Here is a 12500-nt window from a genome sequence, read left to right as displayed (position 1 = left end):
GGTGCTTAACGCTCTCGCTTCACACGGTGAGGGCCTGGGTTCGATTCCCAGCCAGAGTAGAAACATTGGACGTGTTTCTTTCCACCTGTTGTCTATGTTCCCCATCAGTAAAATGGGTACCTGGGTGTTAGTCGACTGGTGTGGGTCGCATCCTGGGACACTGACCTAAGGAGGCCTGGTCACAGACCGGGCCGCGGGGGCGTTGACCCCCGGAACTCTCTCCAGGTAAACTCCAGGTAAGAAAGTCATATTCTGCACTTATAAACAAGAAAGTCATTTTCTGCACTTATAAACAAGAAAGTCATATTCTGCACTTTCTTATAAATAAGAAAGTAACATCCTGCACTTATAAACAAGAAAGTCATATTCTGCACTTTCTTATAAACAAGAAAGTCATATTCTGCACTTATAAACAAGGGAATCATATTCTGCACTTATAAACAAGAAAGTCATATTCTGCACTTATAAACAAGAAAGTCATATTCTGCACTTACAAACAAGAAAGTCATATTCTGCACTTATAAGCAAGAAAGTCATATTCTGCACTTATAAACAAGAAAGTCATATTCTGCACTTACAAACAAGAAAGTCATATTCTGCACTTATAAACAAGAAAGTCATATTCTGCACTTTCTTATAAACAAGAAAGTCATATTCTGCACTTATAAACAAGGGAGTCATATTCTGCACTTATAAACAAGAAAGTCATATTCTGCACTTATAAACAAGAAAGTCATAAACAAGAAAGTCATCTTCTGCACTTATAAACAAGAAAGTCATATTCTGCACTTATAAACAAGGGAGTCATATTCTGCACTTATAAACAAGAAAGTCATATTCTGCACTTATAAACAAGAAAGTCATATTCTGCACTTATAAACAAGAAAGTCATATTCTGCACTTATAAACAAGGGAGTCATATTCTGCACTTATAAACAAGAAAGTCATATTCTGCACTTATAAACAAGGGAGTCATATTCTGTACTTATAAACAAGGGAGTCATATTCTGCACTTATAAACAAGAGAGTCATATTCTGCACTTATAAACAAGAGAGTCATATTCTGCACATTCTTATAAACAAGAAAGTCATATTCTGCACTTATAAACAAGAAAGTCATATTCTGCACTTATAAACAAGAAAGTCATATTCTGCACTTATAAACAAGAAAGTCATATTCTGCACTTTCTTATAAACAAGAAAGTCATATTCTGCACTTATAAACAAGGGAGTCATATTCTGCACTTATAAACAAGAAAGTCATATTCTGCACTTATAAACAAGAAAGTCATCTTCTGCACTTATAAACAAGAAAGTCATATTCTGCACTTATAAACAAGGGAGGTATATTCTGCACTTATAAACAAGAAAGTCATATTCTGCACTTATAAACAAGAAAGTCATATTCTGCACTTATAAACAAGAAAGTCATATTCTGCACTTATAAACAAGGGAGTCATATTCTGCACTTATAAACAAGAAAGTCATATTCTGCACTTATAAACAAGGGAGTCATATTCTGCACTTATAAACAAGGGAGTCATATTCTGCACTTATAAACAAGAGAGTCATATTCTGCACTTATAAACAAGGGAGTCATATTCTGCACTTATAAACAAGAAAGTCATATTCTGCACTTATAAACAAGGGAGTCATATTCTGCACTTATAAACAAGAGAGTCATATTCTGCACATTCTTATAAACAAGAAAGTCATATTCTGCACTTATAAACAAGAAAGTCATATTCTGCACTTATAAACAAGAAAGTCATATTCTGCACTTATAAACAAGAAAGTCATATTCTGCACTTATAAACAAGAAAGTCATATTCTGCACTTATAAACAAGGGAGTCATATTCTGCACTTATAAACAAGAAAGTCATATTCTGCACTTATAAACAAGAAAGTCATATTCTGCACTTATAAACAAGAAAGTCATATTCTGCACTTATAAACAAGAAAGTCATATTCTGCACTTATAAACAAGAAAGTCATATTCTGCACTTTCTTATAAACAAGAAAGTCATATTCTGCACTTATAAACAAGGGAGTCATATTCTGCACTTATAAACAAGAAAGTCATATTCTGCACTTATAAACAAGAAAGTCATATTCTGCACTTATAAACAAGAAAGTCATATTCTGCACTTATAAACAAGGGAGTCATATTCTGCACTTATAAACAAGGGAGTCATCTTCTGCACTTATAAACAAGAAAGTCATCTTCTGCACTTATAAACAAGAAAGTCATATTCTGCACTTATAAATAAGAAAGTCATATTCTGCACTTATTAACAAGGGAGTCATATTCTGCACTTATAAACAAGAAAGTCATATTCTGCATTTATAAACAAGAAAGTCATATTCTGCACTTTCTTATAAACAAGAAAGTCATATTCTGCACTTATAAATAAGAAAGTCATTCTGCACGTACAAACAAGGGAGTCATATTCTGCACTTATAAACAAGAAAGTAATATTCTGCACTTATAAACAAGGGAGTCATATTCTGCACTTATAAAAAAGAAAGTCATATTCTGCACTTATAAACAAGGGAGTCATACACTGCACTTATAAACAAGAAAGTCATATTCTGCACTTATAAACAAGGAAGTCATATTCTGCACTTATAAACAAGGGAGTCATATTCTGCACTTATAAACAAGGAAGTCATATTCTGCACTTATAAACAAGGAAGTAATATTCTGCACTTATAAACAAGAAAGTCATATTCTGCACTTATAAACACGGGAGTCATATTCTGCACTTATAAACAAGAAAGTCATATTCTGCACTTATAAACAAGGGAGTCATATTGTGCACTTATAAACAAGGAAGTCATATTCTGCACTTATAAACAAGAAAGTCATATTCTGCACTTATAAACAAGAAAGTCATATTCTGCACTTATAAACAAGGGAGTCATATTCTGCACTTATAAACAAGGAAGTCATATTCTGCACTTATAAGCAAGAAAGTCATATTCTGCACTTATAAGCAAGGGAGTCATATTCTGCACTTATAAAAAAGGAAGTCATATTCTGCACTTATAAACAAGAAAGTCATATTCTGCACTTATAAACAAGAAAGTCATATTCTGCACTTATAAACAAGGGAGTCATATTCTGCACTTATGAACAAGAAAGTCATATTCTGCACTTATAAACAAGAAAGTCATATTCTGCACTTATAAACAAGGGAGCCATATTCTGCACTTATAAGCAAGAAAGTCATATTCTGCACTTATAAACAAGGGAGTCATATTCTGCACTTATAAACAAGAGAGTCATATTCTTCACTTATAAACAAGGGAGTCAAATTCTTCACTTATAAACAAATGAGTCATATTCTACACTTATAAACAAGAAATTCATATTCTGCACTTATAAACAAGAAAGTCATATTCTGCACTTATAAACAAGGGAGTCATATTCTGCACTTATAAACAAGAGTCATATTCTGCACTTATAAACAAGAAAGTCATATTCTGCACTTATAAACAAGAAAGTCATATTCTGCACTTATAAACAAGGGAGTCATATTCTGCACTTTAAACAAGAAAGTCATATTCTGCACTTATAAACAAGAAAGTCATATTCTGCACTTATAAACAAGAAAGTCATATTCTGCACTTATAAACAAGGGAGTCATATTCTGCACTTATAAACAAGAAAGTCATATTCTGCACTTATAAACAAGGGAGTGATATTCTGCACTTATAAACAAGGGAGTCATATTCTGCACTTATAAACAAGAAAGTCATATTCTGCACTTATAAACAAGGGAGTCATATTCTGCACTTATAAACAAGGGAGTCATATTCTGCACTTATAAACAAGGGAGTCATATTCTGTGCTTATAAAAGGGAGTCATATTCTGCGCTTATAAACAAGGGAGTCATATTCTGCGCTTATAAAAGGGAGTCATATTCTGCACTTATAAACAAGGGAATCTAAGAGGCTGATCCAGGAGCTGTAAGAGTGATCGTCTTCTATATTTACAATCTTCAGATTCAAAGGGGATTGGAAGCTTTCTTAGCGCAGATGTTGTTGATGTGATGCACACTTGTTTAATGTTGCTTGGTTTGTTGCTGTTTTTAGCGGTTGTGTTTGTGATCTAATGCTGTTTTTTGCTGTTTTTAGTGGCTGTGTTTGTGATCTAATGCTGTTTTTTGCTGTTTTTAGCGGTTGTGTTTGTGATCTAATGCTGTTTTTTGCTGTTTTTAATGGCTATGTTTGTGATCTAATGCTGTTTGTGTTTGTTGCTGCTTTTTAAGTTGCTGTATTTTTTGTTCTGGAGTTTTTCTGCTGTAGTAACTGTAATGCTGCTGCTACTGCTGTTGTAATGCTGCTGCTGCAATGCTGCTGCTCTTGTTATACTGTAATGCTGCTGCTGCTGTAATGCTGCTCCTGCTGCTATAATGCTGCTGGTGTTGTTATACTGTAATGCTGCTGCTGCTGTAATGCTGCTGCTGCTGCTGTAATGTTGCTGCTGTTGTTATAACTGTAATGCTGCTGCTGCTGCTGCTGCTGTTATAACTGTAATGCTGCTGCTGTTGTTATAACTGTAATGCTGCTGCTGCTGTTTGTCTGCTGTAGTAACTGTAATGCTGGGGCTACTGCTTTTGTAATGCTGCTGCTGCAATGCTGCTGCTCTTGTTATACTGTAATGCTGCTGCTGCTGTAATGCTGCTCCTGCTGCTATAATGCTGCTGGTGTTGTTATACTGTAATGCTGCTGCTGCTGTAATGCTGCTGCTGCTGCTGTTATAACTGTAATGCTGCTGCTGCTGTAATGCTGCTGCTGCTGTTATAACTGTAATGCTGCTGCTGCTGCTGTTATAACTGTAATGCTGCTGCTGCTGTTGTTATAACTGTAATGTTGCTGCTGTTGTTATAACTGTAATGCTGCTGCTGCTGTTATAACTGTAATGCTGCTGCTGCTGTTATAACTGTAATGCTGCTGCTGCTGTTATAACTGTAATGCTGCTGCTGTTATAACTGTAATGCTGCTGTTGCTGTTATAACTGTAATGCTGCTGCTGCTGCTGTAATGCTGCTGCTGTTGTTATAACTGTAATGCTGCTGCTGTTGTTATAACTGTAATGCTGCTGCTGTTGTTATAACTGTAATGCTGCTGCTGTTGTTATAACTGTAATGCTGCTGCTGCTGTTATAACTGTAATGTTGCTGCTGCTGTTGTTATAACTGTAATGTTGCTGCTGCTGTTATAACTGTAATGCTGCTGCTGCTGTTATAACTGTAATGCTGCTGCTGCTGTTGTTATAACTGTAATGCTGCTGCTGCTGTTATAACTGTAATGCTGCTGCTGTTATAACTGTAATGCTGCTGCTGCTGTTATAACTGTAATGCTGCTGCTGCTGTTATAACTGTAATGCTGCTGCTGCTGTTATAACTGTAATGCTGCTGCTGCTGTTATAACTGTAATGCTGCTGCTGCTGTTATAACTGTAATGCTGCTGCTGCTGTTATAACTGTAATGCTGCTGCTGCTGTTATAACTGTAATGCTGCTGCTGCTGTTATAACTGTAATGCTGCTGCTGCTGTTATAACTGTAATGCTGCTGCTGCTGTTATAACTGTAATGTTGCTGCTGCTGTTGTTATAACTGTAATGTTGCTGCTGCTGCTGTTATAACTGTAATGCTGCTGCTGTTATAACTGTAATGCTGCTGCTGTTATAACTGTAATGCTGCTGCTGCTGTTATAACTGTAATACTGCTGCTGTTATAACTGTGATGCTGCTTGTTATAACTGCTGCTGCTGCTGTTATGCTGCTGCTGCTAACTGTAATACTGCTGCTGTTATAACTGTAATGCTGCTGCTGTTATAACTGTAATGCTGCTGCTGCTGTTATAACTGTAATGCTGCTGCTGCTGTTATAACTGTAATGCTGCTGCTGTTATAACTGTAATGCTGCTGCTGTTATAACTGTAATGCTGCTGCTGTTATAACTGTAATGCTGCTGCTGTTATAACTGTAATGCTGCTGCTGCTGTTATAACTGTAATGCTGCTGCTGTTATAACTGTAATGCTGCTGCTGTTATAACTGTAATGCTGCTGCTGTTATAACTGTAATGCTGCTGCTGTTATAACTGTAATGCTGCTGTTGTTATAACTGTAATGCTGCTGCTGTTATAACTGTAATGCTGCTGCTGTTATAACTGTAATGCTGCTGTTGTTATAACTGTAATGCTGCTGCTGTTATAACTGTAATGCTGCTGCTGTTATAACTGTAATGCTGCTGCTGTTATAACTGTAATGCTGCTGCTGTTATAACTGTAATGCTGCTGCTGTTATAACTGTAATGCTGCTGCTGCTGTTATAACTGTAATGCTGCTGCTGTTATAACTGTAATGCTGCTGCTGCTGTTATAACTGTAATGCTGCTGCTGTTATAACTGTAATGCTGCTGCTGCTGTTATAACTGTAATGCTGCTGCTGTTATAACTGTAATGCTGCTGCTGTTATAACTGTAATGCTGCTGCTGCTGTTATAACTGTAATGCTGCTGCTGCTGTTATAACTGTAATGCTGCTGCTGTTATAACTGTAATGCTGCTGCTGCTGTTATAACTGTAATGCTGCTGCTGTTATAACTGTAATGCTGCTGCTGCTGTTATAACTGTAATGCTGCTGCTGTTATAACTGTAATGCTGCTGCTGTTATAACTGTAATGCTGCTGCTGTTATAACTGTAATGCTGCTGCTGTTATAACTGTAATGCTGCTGCTGCTGTTATAACTGTAATGCTGCTGCTGTTATAACTGCTGCTGCTGTTGTTATAACTGTAATGCTGCTGCTGTTGTTATAACTGTAATGCTGCTGCTGTTGTTATAACTGTAATGCTGCTGCTGTTGTTATAACTGTAATGCTGCTGCTGTTATAACTGTAATGCTGTTATAACTGTACTGCTGCTGTTGTTATAACTGTAATGCTGCTGTTGTTATAACTGTAATGCTGCTGCTGCTGTTATAACTGTAATGCTGCTGTTGTTATAACTGTAATGCTGCTGCTGCTGTTATAACTGTAATGCTGCTGCTGCTGTTATAACTGTAATGCTGCTGCTGCTGTTATAACTGTAATGCTGCTGTTGTTATAACTGTAATGCTGCTGTTATAACTGTAATGCTGCTGCTGTTATAACTGTAATGCTGTTATAACTGTAATGCTGCTGCTGTTGTTATAACTGTAATGCTGCTGCTGCTGTTATAACTGTAATGCTGCTGCTGTTGTTATAACTGTAATGCTGCTGCTGCTGTTATAACTGTAATGCTGCTGCTGTTGTTATAACTGTAATGCTGCTGCTGCTGTTATAACTGTAATGCTGCTGCTGTTGTTATAACTGTAATGCTGCTGCTGTTATAACTGTAATGCTGCTGCTGTTGTTATAACTGTAATGCTGCTGCTGCTGTTATAACTGTAATGCTGCTGCTGCTGCTGTTATAACTGTAATGCTGCTGCTGTTATAACTGTAATGCTGCTGCTGTTATAACTGTAATGCTGCTGTTGTTATAACTGTAATGCTGCTGCTGCTGTTATAACTGTAATGCTGCTGCTGTTGTTATAACTGTAATGCTGCTGTTGTTATAACTGTAATGCTGCTGCTGTTGTTATAACTGTAATGCTGCTGCTGTTGTTATAACTGTAATGCTGCTGCTGTTGTTATAACTGTAATGCTGCTGCTGCTGTTGTTATAACTGTAATGCTGCTGCTGCTGTTATAACTGTAATGCTGCTGCTGTTATAACTGTAATGCTGCTGCTGTTGTTATAACTGTAATGCTGCTGTTGTTATAACTGTAATGCTGCTGTTGTTATAACTGTAATGCTGCTGCTGCTGTTATAACTGTAATGCTGCTGCTGTTATAACTGTAATGCTGCTGCTGCTGTTATAACTGTAATGCTGCTGCTGTTGTTATAACTGTAATGCTGCTGCTGCTGTTATAACTGTAATGCTGCTGCTGCTGTTATAACTGTAATGCTGCTGCTGTTGTTATAACTGTAATGCTGCTGTTGTTATAACTGCTGTTATAACTGTAATGCTGCTGTTGTTATAACTGTAATGCTGCTGCTGTTGTTATAACTGTAATGCTGCTGTTGTTATAACTGTAATGCTGCTGTTGTTATAACTGTAATGCTGCTGTTGTTATAACTGCAATGCTGCTGCTGCTGTTATAACTGTAATGCTGCTGCTGTTATAACTGTAATGCTGCTGCTGTTATAACTGTAATGCTGCTGCTGTTATAACTGTAATGCTGCTGCTGCTGTTATAACTGTAATGCTGCTGTTGTTATAACTGTAATGCTGCTGCTGTTATAACTGTAATGCTGCTGTTGTTATAACTGTAATGCTGCTGTTGTTATAACTGTAATGCTGCTGCTGCTGTTATAACTGTAATGCTGCTGCTGTTATAACTGTAATGCTGCTGTTGTTATAACTGTAATGCTGCTGTTGTTATAACTGTAATGCTGCTGCTGTTGTTATAACTGTAATGCTGCTGTTATAACTGTAATGCTGCTGTTGTTATAACTGTAATGCTGCTGTTGTTATAACTGTAATGCTGCTGCTGCTGTTATAACTGTAATGCTGCCGCTGTTATAACTGTAATGCTGCTGCTGTTGTTATAACTGTAATGCTGCTGTTATTATAACTGTAATGCTGCTGCTGTTATAACTGTAATGCTGCTGCTGTTATAACTGTAATGCTGCTGCTGTTATAACTGTAATGCTGCTGCTGTTGTTATAACTGTAATGCTGCTGTTGTTATAACTGTAATGATGCTGTTGTTATAACTGTAATGCTGCTGTTGTTATAACTGTAATGCTGCTGTTGTTATAACTGTAATGCTGCTGCTGTTATAACTGTAATGCTGCTGTTGTTATAACTGTAATGCTGCTGTTGTTATAACTGTAATGTTATAACTGTAATGCTGCTGTTGTTATAACTGTAATGCTGCTGCTGTTGTTATAACTGTAATGCTGCTGCTGTTGTTATAACTGTAATGCTGCTGCTGTTGTTATAACTGTAATGCTGCTGCTGTTGTTATAACTGTAATGCTGCTGCTGTTGTTATAACTGTAATGCTGCTGCTGTTATAACTGTAATGCTGCTGCTGTTGTTATAACTGTAATGCTGCTGTTGTTATAACTGTTATAACTGTAATGCTGCTGTTGTTATAACTGTAATGCTGCTGCTGTTGTTATAACTGTAATGCTGCTGCTGCTGTTGTTATAACTGTAATGCTGCTGCTGCTGTTGTTATAACTGTAATGCTGCTGCTGCTGTTGTTATAACTGCTGCTGTTGTTATAACTGTAATGCTGCTGCTGTTATAACTGTAATGCTGCTGCTGTTGTTATAACTGTAATGTTATAACTGCTGCTGCTGTTATAACTAATGCTGCTGCTGTTATAGCTGTAATGCTGCTGTTGTTATAACTGTAATGCTGCTGTTGTTATAACTATAATGCTGCTGCTGTTATAACTAATGCTGCTGCTGTTATAACTGTAATGCTGCTGTTGTTATAACTGTAATGCTGCTGCTGTTATAACTAATGCTGCTGCTGTTATAGCTGTAATGCTGCTGTTGTTATAACTGTAATGCTGCTGTTGTTATAACTATAATGCTGCTGCTGTTATAACTGTAATGCTGCTGCTGTTGTTATAACTGTAATGCTGCTGTTATAACTGTAATTGTTATAACTGTAATGCTGCTGTTGTTATAACTGTAATGCTGCTGCTGCTGTTATAACTGTAATGCTGCTGCTGTTGTTATAACTGTAATGCTGCTGCTGTTGTTATAACTGTAATGCTGCTGCTGTTATAACTGTAATGCTGCTGTTGTTATAACTGTAATGCTGCTGCTGCTGTTATAACTGTAATGCTGCTGCTGTTATAACTGTAATGCTGCTGTTGTTATAACTGTAATGCTGCTGCTGCTGTTATAACTGTAATGCTGCTGTTGTTATAACTGTAATGCTGCTGCTGCTGTTATAACTGTAATGCTGCTGTTGTTATAACTGTAATGCTGCTGTTGTTATAACTGTAATGCTGCTGTTGTTATAACTGTAATGCTGCTGCTGCTGTTATAACTGTAATGCTGCTGCTGTTATAACTGTAATGCTGCTGCTGTTGTTATAACTGTAATGCTGCTGTTGTTATAACTGTAATGCTGCTGCTGTTATAACTGTAATGCTGCTGTTGTTATAACTGTAATGCTGCTGCTGTTGTTATAACTGTAATGCTGCTGCTGCTGTTATAACTGTAATGCTGCTGCTGTTGTTATAACTGTAATGCTGCTGTTGTTATAACTGTAATGCTGCTGTTGTTATAACTGTAATGCTGCTGTTGTTATAACTGTAATGCTGCTGTTGTTATAACTGTAATGCTGCTGTTGTTATAACTGTAATGCTGCTGCTGTTGTTATAACTGTAATGCTGCTGTTGTTATAACTGTAATGCTGCTGCTGTTGTTATAACTGTAATGCTGCTGTTGTTATAACTGTAATGCTGCTGCTGTTATAACTGTAATGCTGCTGTTGTTATAACTGTAATGCTGCTGTTGTTATAACTGTAATGCTGCTGTTGTTATAACTGTAATGCTGCTGCTGCTGTTATAACTGTAATGCTGCTGTTGTTATAACTGTAATGCTGCTGTTGTTATAACTGTAATGCTGCTGTTGTTATAACTGTAATGCTGCTGTTGTTATAACTGTAATGCTGCTGCTGCTGTTATAACTGTAATGCTGCTGTTGTTATAACTGTAATGCTGCTGTTGTTATAACTGTAATGCTGCTGTTGTTATAACTGTAATGCTGCTGTTGTTATAACTGTAATGCTGCTGTTGTTATAACTGTAATGCTGCTGCTGTTGTTATAACTGTAATGCTGCTGCTGTTATAACTGTAATGCTGCTGTTGTTATAACTGTAATGCTGCTGTTGTTATAACTGTAATGCTGCTGCTGCTGTTATAACTGCTGCTGCTGTTATAACTGTAATGCTGCTGCTGTTGTTATAACTGTAATGCTGCTGTTGTTATAGCTGTAATGCTGCTGCTGTTATAACTGTAATGCTGCTGCTGTTGTTATAACTGTAATGCTGCTGCTGCTGTTGTTATAACTGTAATGCTGCTGCTGTTGTTATAACTGTAATGCTGCTGCTGTTGTTATAACTGTAATGCTGCTGCTGCTGTTGTTATAACTGTAATGCTGCTGCTGTTGTTATAACTGTAATGCTGCTGCTGTTGTTATAACTGTAATGCTGCTGCTGTTGTTATAACTGTAATGCTGCTGCTGCTGTTATAACTGTAATGCTGCTGTTGTTATAACTGTAATGCTGCTGTTATAACTGTAATGCTGCCGCTGTTATAACTGTAATGCTGCTGCTGTTGTTATAACTGTAATGCTGCTGTTGTTATAACTGTAATGCTGCTGCTGTTATAACTGTAATGCTGCTGCTGTTATAACTGTAATGCTGCTGCTGTTGTTATAACTGTAGTGCTGCCGTTGTTATAACTGTAATGCTGCTGTTGTTATAACTGTAATGCTGCTGTTGTTATAACTGTAATGCTGCTGCTGCTGTTGTTATAACTGTAATGCTGCTGCTGCTGTAATGCTGCTGCTGCTGTAATGCTGCTGCTGCTGTAATGCTGCTGCTGTTATAACTGTAATGCTGCTGCTGCTGTTGTTATAACTGTAATGCTGCTGCTGTTGTTATAACTGTAATGCTGCTGCTGCTGTTGTTATAACTGTAATGCTGCTGCTGTTGTTATAACTGTAATGCTGCTGTTGTTATAACTGTAATGTTGCTGCTGCTGTTGTTATAACTGTAATGTTGCTGCTGCTGTTGTTATAACTGTAATGTTGCTGCTGCTGTTGTTATAACTGTAATGTTGCTGCTGCTGTTGTTATAACTGTAATGTTGCTGCTGCTGTTGTTATAACTGTAATGCTGCTGCTGCTGTTATAACTGTAATGCTGCTGTTGTTATAACTGTAATGCTGCTGCTGCTGTTGTTATAACTGTAATGTTGCTGCTGCTGTTGTTATAACTGTAATGTTGCTGCTGCTGTTGTTATAACTGTAATGTTGCTGCTGCTGTTATAACTGTAATGTTGCTGCTGCTGTTGTTATAACTGTAATGTTGCTGCTGCTGTTGTTATAACTGTAATGTTGCTGCTGCTGTTGTTATAACTGTAATGTTGCTGCTGCTGTTGTTATAACTGTAATGCTGCTGCTGTTATAACTGTAATGCTGCTGCTGTTATAACTGTAATGCTGCTGCTGTTATAACTGTAATGCTGCTGCTGTTATAACTGTAATGCTGCTGCTGTTATAACTGTAATGCTGCTGCTGTTATAACTGTAATGCTGCTGCTGTTATAACTGTAATGCTGCTGTTGTTATAACTGTAATGCTGCTGTTGTTATAACTGTAATGCTGCTGTTGTTATAACTGTAATGCTGCTGTTGTTATAACTGTAATGCTGCTGTTGTTATAACT

Source organism: Cherax quadricarinatus, chromosome 7, assembly GCF_038502225.1.
Source record: "Cherax quadricarinatus isolate ZL_2023a chromosome 7, ASM3850222v1, whole genome shotgun sequence".
In the NCBI taxonomy this organism is placed as follows: Eukaryota; Metazoa; Arthropoda; class Malacostraca; order Decapoda; family Parastacidae; genus Cherax; species Cherax quadricarinatus.
The sequence above is the reverse complement of the archived record's forward strand: the minus strand, read 5'-3'. Positions refer to the sequence as shown.